We start from the raw sequence: 19431 nt of genomic DNA on the forward strand, positions 1-19431 counted from the left end.
GTGACATTAGGAATTAACCTGGTGTGAACAAGCCCTAACCCTAGGTTCACACTTACACGCTGCGGGAAACTTTCAATCCCTGTGTGTTTCCTACACTGCATTGCAATCATACTGCCTTTGTGATCTGCTGCGGGTGTCAATACAAAGTTGACGATACCCAAAATGCAGGTCACAAGCACAGTGCGCTTGCCTGCACCTGATCACATGATACAAAATCCAGTTTGCGGTGCGGCTCCAAAAAAGGTACACGTGAGTCTTCAGTGCCATGCAATACGATTGAGCCCATTCAGGCAGGGATATCATCACCCAGTAGACTCTCTAAGATGCTGATTTTATACCCAGTCATATTACTGACCTGTTGCAAGATAACCTAATTAGTTGCTAAATGTTCTTCTAGCTCTTCCTTCTTATTACCACTTTGCCAGCTTTTTGTTGCCATGTCCCAACTTTTTTGAGATGTGTTGCTGCCATCAATTTCAAAATTCCTTATTTTTTTTTCATATGGTACATTTACTCAGTTTAAACTTTTGATATGTTTTCTATTTTCTATCATGAATAAAATATGGGTCTATGAGATTTTCAACTCATTACATTCTGTTTTTATGTACGGTAGATTTTACACAGCGTCCCAACTTTTTTGGAATGGGGGTTGTATAAAAGCATTACACAGTAGATGAGTGCAGTTAGCAGTCTGTAAATGCCATATTTATATTTAAACTTCACAAAGTACAGCGTGAGGGTTAAATGGTGTGAATGCAATGCTGATTTATTAGCTCCATAAGACAATATAAACACAATCTGAGAAAAGACATATTTTCCACTAAGCTCTAAATGTTACAGTTTGATGATCTCCACAGACATTTAGAAACCGTAAATGCAAGTGAATGAAATGTCAGCAAGGCAAAAAATGTATACTAATGAGCCGGATGTAACAGTAAAATCTCTGGTGACATTTGATACAGGGCTCATGTTTCCTGTTAGCTACTGCACCAAAGTGGGAGCAATAGGAGGGTCGCAAGAATATGTACTGCTATATTCAAATACTGTTCAAGAAAACAGCTGCAAATATGTGATATGAAAGATAAACAACCCATCTAGGGAAACAACTACCAGATAAGCTAAACAAACAAACAAACAAACAAACAAACAAACCACACAATACAAATCAGGAAGTAGGAATCCCAACACAGCATAGACTATGGCCAGAGATGGATGGGCAGCTGTCTGCAAATTCCATGTATAATGCTCTCTTGAGTTTATCAGTATGACACTTGTCATCTGCAAATTTTGTGTATCTATCTTCATAGGTTTCAGAAGAGTTGAAATATTCATTGTTACTTTTATTTTGTTTTTTTTAGCATTGTTTTATTCTTTGTATTATTGTTTTTTTTATTTACCCAGCCATTCTGCAGCCCAATCTGGCAAATTCATATGTATTTATTGTTTTTATACTGCTTTTATACTGCACACTATGATATTTCTATAAAATCTTGCCTATTCACTCCAATATGATTTTTATTTTACTACATATTATGTTTATTTCCTACAAACAGAGGAATAAAATATACAATTTCTTTATGTTTAGTAAGGTAAATATGAGTTATAATATATGAACTATTTTGATTCTCCTCTTCTGGCAGCAGGAAAAGCTCTTGACTCTTTTCATATTTTCACTCCTTACCTCCTGAAGTTTAAAAACCCTACTTTTTAGGTCCCTAAATCAATGGGTTTTGGGATTATGTCAATGGCATCAGTTAGACATCCGAGTGCAGAAATAAATCAAGGTTACGTTATACCTGCAGTTAACCTCCTTCTGACCTTTTTTTTGATTTTCTCCAATTGGGTATTGTATTCTCATATGGAAATGCAAAACGCCACTAACACAAACAAAAGCCCATAGGCACAAGTCCCTGTAGAATTCAATAGCTCAAGCTGAAATGAAGCTGAAATTCACACAAAATTAGAAGTGACTCATTCCATATTGGATGGTTCTCTCTGAGGTTTTAATGAAAGACAGCATGGCTGGAAGAGAAATACTTGTAATGTGCTCTTATCTTAGTGCATTCTCATAGCGCTTTGCGAATCCCTTGTCGTATATTAATGTTGCAAGATGAAGGTTTGTTATTGCCAATGCAGCCAAATGGCAAGTGGATTTTCACATTGGTCGGAAAAGATCAGTTGGCATAATTTCACAAAATGATACAAATACACTGACTGTTTACTTCTCTTCTTGAATCTTCAGTTTATGAGAAAATTTCCTTTAGCTTAGTAATGTTGAAAACAAACATGTGAAAGCAAAAACACATTAAAAAAAACAGTCTTTTACTTACACATGATTTGATGATAGGCTTCACCTCATTTACTCTACTATATTGATAGCTTCAGATTGCGAGCTACATCCCTGATATCCACCCAGCAAAAGAAAATTCTGTACAATCTTTCACCACTAGAGCGAAGGGCTATACACGATTTGCGCAACAATCAGGCCATCACCATCAAACCAGCGGACAAAGGGGGAGCAGTTGTTGTGATGGATACAAACAAATACATACAAGAAGGCCAGAGGCAGCTGGAAAATGCCATCTACTATAAAAAACTGGATCATGATCCAACCCAGGACTTTACAAAGCAATTAAAAGGTCTCATTAAAACACTTCCAGCCCACCTACATTCAGAACTTATAAATGCGATTCCGGATCATCCAGAAATCGGGGACTTCTACATGCTGCCCAAAGTCCACAAGCCAGGAAATCCAGGCAGACCCATCATAACAGGTATGAATACACTCACCGAACAAATCTCAGGCTTTGTAGAAAAAATTTTAAAACCGTTAGTCATGAATACTGCTAGTTTCCTGCAAGACACAACTGACTTTCTGAACAAGATCAACAACATCCAGCAATTACCATCTAATACACTTCTAGTGACTATGGATGTAGTATCCCTGTATAGTAATATCCCTCACAAGGATGGATTAGCTGCATGTCACAGATCCTTATCATCCTCACCAAACAACAAATACACTGCTGAGGATGTTACACAGCTCATTGAATTCATACTTACACACAACTACTTTGCTTTCAATAAGGACATCTATCTTCAATGTATGGGCACTGCGATGGGAAGTAAAATGGCACCCCAATATGCAAATTTATTTATGGCTGACATGGAGGAACAATTCCTGAACAGCATGGAACAAAAACCATACAGATACTTTCGCTATATTGATGATATTTTCATCATATGGACGGAAGGTGAAGAAAATCTAAAACAATTTTACTCATTGATGAACACTTTTCATCCATCAATCAAACTAAAAATGGAATACTCAAACACACAGGTCAACTTCCTAGACACCACAGTATACATCAGGGATGATACGGTTCACACCTCAATATACAGGAAACCCACTGACAGATGCAACTACCTCCACAGTTCTAGCTTCCACCCCCAACACACGAAACGTGCCATCATACACAGTCAGGCCATCAGATACCACCGAGTATGTTCTGACCCAAGAGACAGAGATAAACATCTTGGGACACTAGCAGACTCCTTCCATAAGAAAGGTTACAAGGAGAAAACTATCAACACCAGCATAAACACAGCCTTGAGAACCCGAAGGGAAAATCTGCTTCAGTACAAAGAGAAAAAAACAAACAACCGTGTACCTCTAGTAACTACATACAACCCGGCACTAGAAGGGATAAGAAAAATAATCAAAGATTTACAACCCATCATAACAGAGGATGGAACTCTGAAATAAATATTCCAGCAACCCCCAATACTGGCTTTCAGACAACCCCCCAACCTCAGAAATAAACTAATCAGTAGGAAACTTCCTTCTGATTATGATGCCACAAATAATGGAAGCAAACCCTGCAATAAGAAACGCTGCAAGCTGTGCAACCAAATCAATCCATCAAAAAGTGTCAGACACTCAAAAGGGATCTTCAATATCTGCGGATCATACAGCTGCACCTCCAGTAATGTTGTATACCTTATCCAGTGCAGAAAATGCAGCAAAGGATCTTATGTTGGTGAAACAGGACAGAGGTTGCAAACACGGATGAATTTACACAGACATACCATCAAGGAACATAAAGAAGGTGACCTCTGCACACCTGTAGGACACCATTTCTCACAACCAGGCCACAATATGGAAGACCTCAATATTTTAGTTCTGAAAGGAAAATTTAAATCCATCCAGGAAAGAAAAACATTTGAACTAAGAATGATAATTCTATTTGACACTAAAGATAACGGTTTTAATTTGGACATGGGTTTCCTCAACCATTATCCGACAGCTTTATGACTATCTATTAGCTAAAACTTGACCCCCTCTGTGTGAGTGTTGTATCCCCCCTCCCCCCTCACTTTTGATGTATCTTATCTGTAGCCCTTTTTTTTTTTCTCTCAATCCATTCTAACATTCTGCTTAAACTTTGTGATTTTTAATAGTACTGCTTAGACCTTGAAGAAGGGGACATACCCCGAAAGCTTGTCCTCAAAATTGTATGTTAGTGCAAATAAAAAAAGTATCACGGACAGTACTCAATTGTTTCACTCTACTATGAAAAAATTCTCTTGCACAGTAAGCAGCCTATTTGACTTCAGGAAATCAATCCCATTGTGTCTTATGTACAAACTTTTGACCAGGACAGAGGTCAAGTCTTCATGAAGTTTAAAAACCACAACTGCATTTATAAAAATGGTTTTCCTATCTGTTGACTAACATGATTACTTGCTCCCAACAAGTGATTTGTTTTTTGTACTGTGACAGCTGCTGAAAATCAAACTTGGTCTCATGCATCAAACAGTAAAAATACAGTACAAGAACATTGCAAGTATATGTGTTGACAGGTGCCTGACAAATTTGTTGTCTACGTTTAAACAGTCCTCACTGTTTTCTTTCTTCTTACAAAGGTCATGAAAGTATAGTTTCTAATTTTGCAGCATATATACCTAAATCAAAGCAAAATATGGATGTAAGGCTATTTCCAGTGTTACATTTATCTCAGGGTAAGAGAAGGTAACATCAAAGTTTACCATGTTAAATTTGTATTTATAGTCATTTATCATGCTGGGCTCCCATTTGATATCTGAGTATATTAAGCAAAAATGAACGTGTGGGGGGCAGAGGAGTTCCCATGAGGAGCTAAAAGTAGAAAACTCAGGAAACATGCAGTTTCTGACGACACTTGATTGGTGGCATGTAATCTGCAGCTAAATAAGCCAAGAGTCTATTTCCAACAAGGGATGGGGTCTCTGTAAAGGGCATCCTTATTTATGTCTAGGGATGCATGGTTATAGTGGTCACAGCATTAGAAGTATATCAAACAAGAAGGCGAACAGATTAAATCTCATTTGGTCTTTTGTTTTTTACAAATGAAGGATGAGCTGGTCCCTTCAGCTGCTTAAGCTGGCCATAGATGGTTCAAATCTCAGGCGGTTAAGCAGGAACCATCCAAGATTCGAACCATCAATGGGCAGGCTGATTGTACCTAAATCATTAGTTGTACAAGCAGCCTGTCAGATTTTTCATGTGATTACTGCCAGCAGCTATAGCTATGAGAAATAATCTCTGTGTTCTCCCAGTGGGGACGGCTCCACCCCCCTGCCCCCCCCATGCCTCCCTGCCAGGAGAACAATATAGCTCTGTGGGAGGGATTCTCCCATCAACACTGAGCCTGGGTTTACATATGTGCGGTTTGGTATATTGCATCACATTCCTGTGCAAATCACATGCGATTTGAGTGCGGTGCAATTGGAGCCATACATTTTGTATGGCTCTATTCGCACCGCACCCAAAACGTTCAGGACCCTTTTTTGGGTCCACACTAGAATCAGATCGCATAGGTAGTCACACCTATGAGATCCGATTCTGCACATTTGCACTACATTTTGTGGACCGCTATCGGGGTGTTGCTAACTTAACATAGACACCCGCAGCGGTTCGCATGAATGGGGTGCGATTTTGATGTGGTGTGGAATTCGCACTGAAAACGCTGCGAATTACACACCGCATCAGTGTGAACCAGGGATGACTATGGTTGCAGGAAATCACATCATCTACAGCTGACGTTAGTGAGTGAAGCAGTAGAAAGGCACTTTTAAAAAATGAAAAGGGCCATCTTTCACAATTTTGACACCTCTTTCAAAGCTTAACCCCTTGATGCCGATGTCACACAAATATGTGGCCTCAAAGAACTAGGCTTTTCCCCGTGGGGCCACATATTTGTGTACCTGTCTTTGTGCTGGGAGCGTGCCGTACAGCGCACTCCCAGCACAAAGAATGGGGTGTCACTGAGATCCGTGGGTCCCATTCTAACAATCGGGACCCAGGACTCCCGATTCCGGGTCACATGATGACTGTGATAGCCTCTGATTGGCTATGACAGTGATCAGTCACTACAAAGCTGGCCCACCTTGGTTATTCTTCTCTCTGAATGGAGGAAAGAGATACATTGTATCTCTCTCTCTCCTTGCAGAGAGAGAAAAAAAAACACAACTGTTTGTAAAAAAAATAAATAAATTAAATTAAAAAATAAAGAAAAAATACCCATATCAAGGTCTGATCTAGTTCAGTGCCAGGGTTAGTGTTTGGATCAAGGTCAGGGTCAAAGGCCAGGATTTATTTTATTTTTTAAATTGGTATCAGTGTCAGTTAGTGTCAGTGTGTTTTAGGTAAAAAATTGTTTCTGGGCTGTAGTACAGGTACAAACAACAAATAATATACACATATATGTTATCGCTGCCATTATCAAGAGCTGGAAAATCTATTTTGGGTTGTTCTTTGGTGGTAGGTTATGGTAGTAACAAGAAACACACAGCTAAAGTTAAAAAAATATTTTTTTTTTACTATTCTGGGCCAGTTTTCCATTGATAAAAATAAATCAGGAGATATCCATTACCATTTACTACCAAATGAAAGCACAATTTTTCCTGAAAAAAAAACAAGGTATAATTCACCTGGATGTACAAAGTTGTGAGTTGTGATGATATGTACGGTTTAAAGAACACATGTCAAAGCTGCAAAATTGTGCTTAGGCATTAAGATTTGTTTTACCCTTAGGCGTGAAGGGGTTATGTAAGTAAGCAGTATTCTTTTTTTATGTATGTTTATACCCTGAGCTATAACCAGTCATTGATTATTTAGCGCAATGTCACTAAAATTCCACATTCTTACTGGTACACCCTTCAGATCCCATCACATGGCTTCCCCGAACTTCTGGTCAGAAAATTCACACTTTGAACATATTTACCTTCTCACGAGTGCAAGCAGCATTGGCAGATATTTTGTGAGTGCAATATATGGCCCCTGCAAGCTAAGGAGTTACCCTTACAATGCAAATCAAGTCCAAAGATCAGGGGACTGTATGACTTAAAGGATTACATTGCAGAAATTTTAGAAGAAGCAAAAAAAAAAAAAGTGTTAAATATCATTCTAATGGTCGTAAATAACCATGTGCTTGGATACATAGAGAGTGAGTTTGAACGCAGTGCTGCAGCTGCTCTCCATGTCCTCACTGAACTGACATGCTGCATCTAACAACGTCTGCCTCATGCCAGCCTGGGAAGCAGATCAGCCAAAGGAGCCCTATTGACCTGTATACTGCCACATTGGTCTGTGGAAGCTGAAGTCATGAATGGGAGCCATGCTGTGGAATCCTATGGACCACTGAACTAAACTACCCACAAGGAGAGAGTGTGAGGTGGAGGAAAGGCTGTAGTTCCTATTGAGAGAGGGAGGGAGGGAGAGAGAGAGAGGGGGGGAGAAAGGGGGGGGGGAGAGAGAGGGAGAGGGAGGGAGAGGGGGGGAGAGAGAGGGAGAGAGAGAAGTGAATAGAGAGAGGGGGAGAGAGAGAGGGAGAGAGGGAGAGAGAGGGAGAGAGAGAGTGAGACTGCATGCATTGATGTTAGCTGGCTAAAGAACGAGGGAACCAGACTGTCTTTTAGATAGCTGTTTTACGACTTAATTTGCTGCCACAAGTAAGGGGAGGCTTCTACAGTAATACCTGGGTCTCTGCATTATTATTTCTAGAATGCACTCTAACAGCATAGTATACAAGTTGCAGGAAAGTTAATTGTTCACCATCGTAGCTATTGTCATTCATGTCAGTGCTTTGTGTGGATTTGTAGGCTACCAGGTATACATTATGCCTACTACCTAGAACCCTACACCAACCTGCTACAAGTTAAGTGATCCTATTGTCTAGCGAATTGTGATTAATCACATTCTCCATTTTCTCATTTATAACACTGCTAACGCCTTAAGAGTTCCCTTCACTGGAGCTAAGGGGCCAAGCCCAACCCCTGAAAAACAACTCTACATCATAATCCCCCCTCCACCAAACTTTATACTTGGCACAGTGCAGTCAGGCAAGTACCGTTCTCCTGGCAACCGCCAAACCACGACACATTCATCGGATTGCCAGATAGAGAAGCGTGATTCATCACTCCAGAGAACATGTCTCCACTGCTCTAGAGTCCAGTGGAGGTGTGCTTTACACCACTGCATCCCACTTGGTGATGTAAGGCTTGGATGCAGCTGCTCGGCCATGGAAATCCATTCCATGAAGCTCTCTACACACTGTTGTTGTGCTAATCTGAAGGCCACATGAAGTTTGAAGGTCTTTAGCTATTGACTCTGCACATAGTTGTCGACTTCGGTGCACTGTGCACTTTAGCATGCGCTGACCCCGCTCTGTCATTTTACATGGCCTAGTTGCTGTTGTTCCCAGTTGCTTCCACTTTGTTATAATACCACTAACAGTTGACCATGGAATATGTAATAACAAGGTAATTTCATGGATGGATTTATTGCACAGGTGGCAACCTATCATGGTATCATGCTTGACTTCACTGAGCTCCTGAGAGCGACCAATTATTTCACAAATGTTTGTAGAAGCAGTCTGCATGCCTAGGTGCTTGGTTTTATACACCTGCGGCTATGGAGGTGATTGGAACACCTGAATCCAATGATTTGGAGGGGTGTCCCAATACTTTTGGCAATATAGTGTACATATATGTACTGAATATACCCACAAGCACAGGTTCCCACTGTATCGTGTTTAGTTTACTGAACTCTAGACTGAGAGATACTTCAAGGACAGAAGTTGAAATTTACGGTGTTACATGACACTGAAAAACATTTCTGTACATTTCCTAATGTATTCATGCTACACATGCAACAGTGATGAATTGTATTGGCCATGCCTGCACATTTGTAGGCTTTAAAAAGCAGATGATTCATTTTCCGGATCACAAGACTGGAATGAGGCGGTACTCGGAGTAAGTTAGGAGAATAATTATTAATTAAGTTTCAGTACATAGCTGCCTAAAAGCTATATGAACAGATATCTATCTCCTGCCAAACACTGCTTAACTTCACAAAGGCAAGATGTTGAAATTTCCCCTCTCTGTTTGGCAATAACTCAACTCATATCTATAAATTTACCAGTGTGTAGAATGACGCACAGCTACATGCTGATTTGCGTGGGTGGGGCGCAGGAGACATTACAAACAGGAATGCCATGAAAGCCACTTTCTCTTGAACTATTTGGATAACACAGCTTAGCAGAGAAGGCAGCAAACCACAGTAACCTGAAGCTTGTGGGTTTTGTTTTTACACTGAAAACATCTAAAGTAACTGTAGAACTGTATTTTGTTGCTCTGCTGCTTGTAGATATGGCTACACATCACAAGCAAGCTTCTTGGAAGTAACTAGGCACTGTTTCAATAAAGTAATATAATTCGTAGGCACGTGTTGATTCTGCTGTTTTGGTGAGATTTTAAAGCAGAGCTAAAGTATCTTTTCTAACATGCAAGGTAAAATGCATGCATACTTGGAATTTTGTGTAACCTTTAGCATTATTAGTATGTGTCTCCTGCTTTTTTAAAGGGAGTTGTGGAGTTAATAAATACCATTAGCAATATCCCCCCTCTCTGTTAGCCCTCATGCACACTGGACATTTTTACAGCAGCTATTTTTGGCTTTTGACGTTTTTTTCTACAGCCAGTAAACTCCCCAGCATGTTATCCTACATGCCCATGCACACATAGACTGTAATCAACATTTTTTGGCAGGAAAGTTTTTTGACTGGAAAAAAACCCAGGGCTAGTGGGTTTCTAGAGGAGTTTTGTAGCTGTAAAAATGCTCTAAAGCTGAAAAACACGGTAAAATGAGACAAATCGTGGCAGATCGCAGCAAAAAAGAGTTTTTGGACTTTTAATAAAAAAATTTTTTTATTTTTGGTCAAAAAAACCTCTAAAAATGCAAACATTAAAAACATAGCAAAACGCCACTAAGCACTAATACAGAAATGCTAAAAAACTCATGTTTTTAACGTACCTTTACACAGCTAATGTTACCAGCATTATTAAAACGCCCACTGTGCATGCAGTCTTACACATTTAATTATTTTTTCTTTTCTTTCATTTTTATTTATTTTGTTGTTGCTAGCAAGCTATTTTTTTCAGCGGGTATATGCTCCCTCTTTCTTATTCCAGCCTAGGTGAACATGTAGTGCTTAATCTCTTGAATCTTGCCATTTTTCAAAAACAAAAAATGTAAGATCTGTGCAGTAACCCAGTGTGAAACTTTGTCTGTTTGCAAGAACTTCCCGTGATACATACCAGTCACTGCCATTCTCTCTTCTACAGGATAACTGGTCTCGTCTCCAACTCTGCTGTAGTTTTCTGCAGGCATCCTGTAGTGTGTAAGGCCTGCTGGGTACCTTCCACAGCTCTGCTCACTGTACAGGTTATTGGCAGCAGCCCAGTGCTGATGTCAATGCTACATTTATATAGTAATAACTGGGTTTGCAAAGACATTTGCTGCACATACAATGGACTTAGATCATTTCTGGCTATTGAGAAATATATTTAAATCAATTTTTGTGCATGGAGTTTAGCTTTAAGTCTATAAAATCCTACAATATTAACTAAAACCCAAGAGAACGTATGCATTAATATGAACTCTCCATATGGTCCAACTCTTCCCAGTTCAAAAACAATTCCACTTTTAATGCTAATATAAAAGCTGCAGCATAACGTGGCCCAATGCTAGTGCTGAAAAAACTTGATTTATTTAAAGAAGTATTAAACCCAAAAAGAAAACATTTATTGTATACCAGTTTTTAGACGTGATAGCTGCATTCGTTTTTTTACGATGTCTTCTATTTTTTTCTGCTGATCCAGCCAGTAAGTCTGTTGTTTTTAAAAAGAACATGCTTTCTGCAAATGTTTCAGTTTACAGAGAGGAGACAAACCATCTACCACTGGCAGGGGTGTTTACAATGATCTGCTTTTATTTATTTATGCAAAACTAATTAAGCAGAATGCCTCCAAAAGTAAAACATTGGAAAAGGGAATGGGGGTACCATCATCCAAAGTAATTAAATAGAGATTGAGAGGTGATAACCCCAAACTAGAATAAATGGACTATCTCAGTACCCATGAACGACACAGTAACATAAAATAATATATTTATTGATACAAAAATTTTTTAATCTCTTTCACGTATACATGAATTCTTATAATAAAACCACAAACTAACAGCATGATATAGTGAAGTACATGAGTCACAGATATTGTAATTCCACACCCCTAAAATGGTGAAAAATATAGGAGTGATACTTGCTGCTCTACATGTTTTGCGGATATTGTCCATTCTTCAGGAAGAAAGATCAAACTAGTCCACTAACTCTAGTGTATTATCATAATTACTGTGTCCCAGGGGCGGACTGACCATTTGGAAACTCGGGCACTGCCCGAGGGCCCGGAGTCAGTAGGGGGCCCCATGAGATGTCCCCGGTACCTTTTTCATAGGTTTTTTGGAGTTTGGGCAAGGACACAGGGGCCCCATGATCCCCTATTGCCCGGAGGCCCCATGAGTTGTCAGCCCGCCCCTGCTGTGTCCATCACATTATATTTGTATGTTGACTATTATGGGTTTTTTTCAGATTACATTTTGCTCTTTCCTCCTGAAGAAGTGGACAATATCCATGAAACATGTAGAGAAGCAAGTATCACCTCCATCTTAGAGGTGTGAAATTACAGTATCTGTTACTCATGTACTTCACTGTATCATGCTATAAATCTATGTGGTTTTAATATATAAATTCATGTATATGTGAAAGAGATTTTTAATTTTTTGTATCAACAAATATATTATTATTATGTTACTGTGTCGTTCATGGGTACCAAGATAGTCCATTTATTCCAGTTTGGGGTTATCCCCTCTCAATCCTTATTTATGTAAAACCTACAATGAAAAAACAAACAGTTTGCTGTTAGTGCTTATAAAGTATTAGCTGGAGTTTCACATCAGTTTCTTAGTGTATTTATCTCTATATTTTTGGTTTTAGGGTTACTACCGCTTAAAGGTAGTATTCTAACAACGATTTTACCATTTAGTTTTGGAAAAGTTTTCCTTTTGAAGCAGGCGTTCAAACTATACAATGCTACACCTTTTAAATGCTGTCTTACTAGTGCTCCAACACCTAGAACAGTGGGTGTCCACAGGCGAGTTCACTGCTCTCTGTGATTCAGCTCTGTTGTTAGACCTCCATATTACACAAAGGAAATAGAACTTTGTTGTCCCATGACCACATTGTAATATAGGAAAAAAAAAGGTATTTACTTTGTGGTTTCATCAAAAATGTATATAGGGCAGTGAAGAGCACTGGGGAGGCAGCACCTAAAAGAAGAGGTAATGTATAGCCTAAACTTCAACTTAAGGTTTAAATAGGGGGAAGAAGGGTTAGAACTGAGCAGATATAAAAGACACGTTGGGGTTGATTTACTAAACCTAGAGCATGCAAATCTGGTGCAGCTGTGCATGGTAGCCAATCAGCTTCTAACTTCAGCATGTTCAACTATGCTTTAACAAAAAAATCCTGGAAGGTTTTTGGTTTCTATGCAGAGCTACACCAGATTTTGCAATATCTAGTTTTAGTAAATCAACCCCTTTGTCACTGAGGAATCTTTCACACTGGCAACAGAACTCAAAACCTGACATATGACCTACCTATCCCTTCCAAAACAGAAAAAAATGGCTGGAATTTCATTTTACACCACAGAGGGTGCAAAAGGATGTCTTATTTCTGACAAGTCCTTCGAGAATTGATTCTACAAAACAAAAAACTAATACAAAAATGATAGAAAACTGTGTGCATAAAACATACAAAATTCTAAGCATCGTGTGTGAAATCAAAAGATTGAAAATAAACAGGAAAAAAGTGAGAGTAAGTGAAACATAATGTTCTTTTTTATTCTCACCTGCATTTATAAAAATGTAATTCAGATTGAGACATTAATTTCTTAGATGTTTGCACAAAATCCTGGCATCATGCATGACATAACAGAGTTCAGTGGTAGAGAAGAGTACGAAGCAGTCAGCCCCAGATGTTTAGTCTAACTACCATAATCAACATGAAGAATCTAAAAAATGTTTTGTACAACAGCATATGAATCACACCTAGGATACATCCATTCACCACTCTAGGGAAATATCTACAACAGCCACCATGAGTGGTCTTTACACCTGTACAGGTAGCCACTTATAGAATCCTAAAACTAGCCCAAACAACAGAAATTGCAGTAATAAATGCAGGGAACTTTAACCACTTGCCACCCGGCCTACAGTCAAATGATGGCCGGGCGAACATCTCGTCCCTCCGGGAGGGTGTCATATGATGTTCTTCCCGGATCACGCATTACGTGTGCCCACAGGGCCGTGCTGTGGTGAGATCTGTAACCGGCCATGTACCTCGGACATGGCCGATGACAGATCTGTGTTCCGGTCCTGTTGCCAGTACCATGTGACCTGCTGCAACCAATCACATCAGGTCACATGATAGTTGTATACAATGGATGGTTTCCTTTAAGGCCATCCCTTAGATACAAGTGTGTCTAGCTGTGAATGGTCACAGTGATCACATGCACAGGCTGGGCCTATTACAACCCATCTGTGTCATGTGATTAGCCATGGCCAGTTACAGCTAATCACAACACACAACCCTGAATTAATCAATTTCATTCAGTTAAATGCTTGCTTATAGCAAAGAAATGCTTTGCTATAAGCAATCAAATTGTGTAAAAAAAAAATAAAAATACTGATCACTTCCCAAAAGTAGTACAATGTTACTATAGTAACATTATACTACTTTGGTCATAGTGTAATATGAAAACAAAAATCTTAAAAAAAGAGAAAAAAATTTAATAAAAAATAAAATAAATAAAAAAAAATTATAATTTTTTTTTTCGCACTGTCACCAGTCAGTGTCCCTGATCACCGACACACCAGTTATATGCTGATGCTGTACTGCACTGGTGACAGTATGTAAAAAAAAATTGTGAAACTTTTTTTAATTTCTTCATTTTCCGAAAAATTGTGACAAAAAAATTACAACTTCAAAAAACTCGCAATGCCACTTATGAAATACGTCGGACTGTCTGCTTTGCAAAAAGGGGTCATTTGGGGGATATCTGTATTGTTCTGACATTTTTGGGCCTCAAGAAATTAGATTGGCTGTCAGTATTTTAGGATTGATCAATTTTCAGATATATCCCATAGTTTGCGAACTTTATAACTTTCCTATAGACTAAATAATAAATACTGATTTGGGTTATTTTCATCAAAGAAATGTAGCAGAATACATCTTGGCCTAAATTTATGAAGAACGATTATTTATTTGCAAACCTTTATAACAGAAACAAAGAAAACCTGGGGGTCTTTTTCAAAATTTTTGGTCTTTTTTTTTGCAAAAAATGATAACATTTTAGTTTGGATATAGTGTTATATGACCATGCAATTGTCATTCAAAGTGTGAGAGCGCTGAAACCTGAAAATTGTCCTGGGTAGGAAGGAGGTAAAAGTGCCCGGTATTGAAGTGGTTAACATGATACTAAAGACTTTTTTTTTTAAATAACAACCTTGCTATATTTACCTGATCCTCCTCTTCCCGGCTCCTAAAAAAAAGCCACAGCAGCTTTTACATTTTTAAGAGCTGATGGGGACAATAATTATTTGTTTAAGCTGAATTTGGACTTTAACATTGGTGGTGAAGTGGAATTCTCTCTGAGGGCTTGAAATAAATGCTGTAGAAATTTTGGAGTGTGGCAGCCTGCATAAGAATTTGCCTACTTTAATGTTAGCTTTACTAGGCAGCTATAGGAAACTGCTTGTTGTAATTTGCTTTGAGTGATGGTTGCTCAAGCATCTGTCTTGAGAAAGGGCTGGTCACCAACAGAGAAGAAAGAGACTACCAGCAGGCTACATCAGTTAGCAGTCTGTACCATAGTAGATCCTTGAAAGAAGAGAATGTGCTTAGCACAGGAGTAGTGATAGGAGGACTCTATTGTTAGCTCTTGCCACTTAGGAGAAAGACTTCTATTACAGCTGTCCCTGGGTCTCCATTCATCTCTGTGATGAACCCTGGTCACTGCAGACCTTACGCCATGTCAGCAAAGGTCTGCATATCAGCAAAATAAAAATTGCCAAAACTGCATTCCTGATATGCTGATTGGTGGACCGGTGAAGAACTATAATTTCTAAATGAACGTTCACTGACAGACACTAAAAGCACAGAAGAAATCTTCATATCCATTTAATTCCACAATAAAGTACATTCATGTTATGCCTAATTATACACCTTTAGATAGGTGTTATCATCTTAAAAGAAAAAATCCATTTTCAACCAAAAATTATACATCCATTTGCCACACAAACACTGTTTTTAACTGAATGTTTCTATTTAAATCTGCAGCCAGAATGATTCTGAAAATCTAACAAAAAAAGTAGATGTTTCCTTGCAATATGGCCGCCTGCCTGTGTGGCACTGATAAAGTGCAGAACTCCTTCAAGCATTTACATTCCTGCTTGAATAACCAGCTTACTGCTCTCTCCAGTATTGAGATATTGGGCTTGTGACGGGCGCGGCGTCAGACCCCAGCCCTTCTCACCAACTTGTGACCGAAGGACTAGCCAATCTAAAACCACGCTGCCACTAGCGTAACAATGCCACTCTCAGCTGCACCCTGCACAAAGATTTTCCAGTTTGCTGGACCACAATCTAGGTACAAGCAGTCTGAGAGCTATTGTTACTGGGTCAGGTTAATTACTCAATTAACCCTTCACACTGCCACCACCACCTTTTTACAGAGAAGGAGGAAACTCACAAATCTTAGCAGTAACACTATGATGTTTGACTAAGCGTCTGTATACACACTGTCACCGCAGACAGATATATCCAGAGGTTTTAAAACACACAGTAGCACTCTTCAGAGACAGGGATTCTTAGTTTGCATTAAAGAGCTTTAGAAACAGTTCAACACTTTTCAGAAAATAGGATTTATTACTAAAAAGGTCAAAATGGTGCAATAAAAAATTTACAGAAAAGATGTAACCAATATATATAAATAGAGAGCAATAACAGAAAAGAGAGATAACAGAAAGAAGTCCTTGGTTTAAGCAGAGTTCAAGTGTCCTGAACAAAAGGGTTGCCTTTTCTCCCAAAGATGGTTCCTGATGTTAAAAGGGAGAATCTCTTCATCTTCCTTTCCAGGCATGACAGCCTTTTTTCTAGGAACCCAGCAGGGTGTCTCCTTAAAGCAGAGAACCAATCGCCTCATTTGGGGAGGGGTGTTTAGGCGGAGACTCAGGCTATGACCAAATCCCTCCCGCGTTTATACCATGGCCAATAACCTTCAGACATCAAACATGACATATCTTACCGTTCCAGATAACGACATATTGCTTTCTACTCTCATGTAGGTGCCACATAGGCGTGTAATGTGTCAGGTGACTCGTATTAAACTGACCTATCTGAATATATGCTTTGTTTTATTGTACCTTGTTCCTGTCGGGATTTATGAATTTGTATGAAAAAGTGGTTTCAAGTGGGATGTATGTTTTACAGCCATTCTGGAATGCTTTTCATGTCCAGTGACAGACTGATTTATAGCTTTACGACCAGGCCAAGGCAAGGGTCTGACAGACATCATGGAACCAGCTAATTGAGTTTACAACCATGAAGTGTATCCAGCTGTGCCCTGTTCACTCCTGAACTCAGCACACACACAGACCACATTCCTTGCAAGGGGAGGGGGCTGGAGGGAGAGAGAATGATATTTGCAGAGTATGATACAAAATAGTGGATCTTTAACAAAATGGTTGTCTGAGTCCATTCGTGGCAAGGAATGTTGATTTACTAAAGGAGTTGAGAAATTTTGCAAAATAAATTTTGTGAATATTAACTTCAATTATTCAATACTGTGAAAAGAAAATCCCTGTTTACTTATTTCATCTGCACATGACTGCATAAGTGAAGTGAATATTTACACAATTTGTTATGTGAAGATTCTTCCTTCCGTTAGTAATTAGCAAAATTGTCTGTTTTACCACCTTAAAGGAATACAGATTCTTTAATTTTATATAACTATAAGGTCTCATGCACACTGACCCTAGAAGCCGCCTCCTGGCAACGTTTTGGCCAAAAAAAGCCTTATAAAAATGTGTACTGCTTTTACACGTGTTTACCCACATCAAACTTTTGGAAGGTAATTAATTTCATTGGCGAGAATAAATAATTTATACTGGCATTTAAAGTAAATTAACACTCAAGTGTGTCTAGTGTTTAGGTGCTTTTTCATGCGTTTAAGCGCATCAAGCATTTTTTTTCTACCAAAAACGCCACTGCTGCAGGATGCACTGGTCCTGGCTTGTTTTTAACTGCCTCTAAACACCCCTGCCACCAAAGGCTTCTAAAAGCCACAGTGTGCATGGACACATAGAATAACATGGAGAGGCATTTGGTAACAGTAAACAATAATGCCTGACGCTCCTAAAAGCAGCAGGAAAAACGTCCTGTGTGCATGAAGCCTAACACTGAAACCGACATTCTTGTGACAATAATCTCTTACCTATCTATTCAGAATCAGTCTGAGAAAACGTGGTAAGATGATCAAGAATTATTTATAACAAAGAAATAAAATGATCTGTTTGATAAAAGCCTTGAACTGCATATAGTTTTTTTGGAGGGGATTTGGACTCCCACTGTTGACTCTCCATATATTAGCAAGAATTGATCTTCCAGTTCCAAGGCAACTTTAGCCTTCCACTGTTGGGTTGTCAAACTGAGGGGCTTACTGTATATTAATGAGCTATTCACCGAATAGTTTATAATTAGAGGTGTTGCCCACAGGGGGCAAACACTGGAGTACATAAATGAAGACTTTAGACTAGAATCCCCTTCCTCCATAGGAATGAATGATGAACCATAAGATAAAATCAATGATCTAAAAACTTCAAATGTAAACCACCTCCCGCCCGTCATATAGTGCAATGACGGGCGCAAGGTGGTTCTCTCTTTCTGGGAGGACGTCACATGACGTCCTCCCATTCTCACCGCGCATGCGCGGCTCAGGGAGCGCACAGCGCAGCGATCAGCGGTGCGCTGTGTCCTTCGGACACAGCAGATCACCGATCTAAAAAAGAGCCGAAGATGTCGGCTCAGTCATGTGATCAGCTGTGTCCAATCACAGTTGATCACATGTAAACAGGGAAATGCCAGTTATCAGCATTTCTCTCCTCATGAGCTGTCACGCTGATAGCTCGTGAGGAGAGGAGAGCCAGTAATCGGTATTCCGTGGAGGGGACATGTACACTGATCATCAGGGCACTGATGATCAGTGTGCCCTGATGATCAGTGTGGCCCCAGAAGTGCCAGCTGTCAGTGTCCATCAGTGCCAGCTGGCACTGCTGAACAGTGCCACGTGCCGGTGCCACATCAATGCCACATATCAGTGCCTACCAGTTCACATCAATGCCACATATCAGTGACAATCTGAGCTGCCTTTCAGTGTCACCCATCAGTGCCAGTCAGTGCCACCTATCAATGCCAATCAGTGCCACCTATCAGTGCTGCCATTCAGTGCCACCTATCAGTGCCGCCTATCAGTGCCAGTCAGTGCCGCCTATCAGTGTGCATCAGTGCCACCTATCAGTGCCCGTCAGTGCCTCCTATCAGTGCCAGTCAGTGCCGCCTAAAATTGCCAGTCAGTGCGGCCTAACAGTGCCAGTCAGTGCGGCCTATCAGTGCCATATATCAGTGCTGCCTTTCAGTGCCCATCAGTGATGCCTGTCAATGCCCATCAGTGCCACCTACCAGTGCCTCCTCATCAGTGCCCATCAGTGCCACTTATCAGTGTTCATCAGTGCAGCCTATCAGTGCCCATCACTTTAGCCTCATTAGCGCACATCAGTAAAGGAGAGAAATCACTTATTTACAAAATTTTACAACAAAAACTAAGAAAAAAACATTTTTTTTCTAAATTTTCAGCGGTTTTTGGTTTGTTTAAGAAAAAATAAAAAACCCAGAGGTGATTAAATACCACCAAAATAAAGCTCTATCTGTCACAAAAAAA

The 19431-nt window shown here is 39.6% G+C and overlaps 1 protein-coding gene across 1 annotated transcript in view; it reads right to left on the bottom strand.

Moving 5' to 3' along the window:
• TGFBR2 (transforming growth factor beta receptor 2) overlaps positions 1–19431 on the bottom strand; it is a 134637-nt gene that overhangs the window by 47439 nt on the left and 67767 nt on the right. The gene's annotated exons all lie outside the window — the stretch shown is intronic.

This window comes from Staurois parvus, unplaced genomic scaffold (assembly GCF_062004578.1).
Source record: "Staurois parvus isolate SC_StPar_1 unplaced genomic scaffold, SC_StPar_1.0 ptg000021l, whole genome shotgun sequence".
NCBI lineage: Eukaryota > Metazoa > Chordata > Amphibia > Anura > Ranidae > Staurois > Staurois parvus.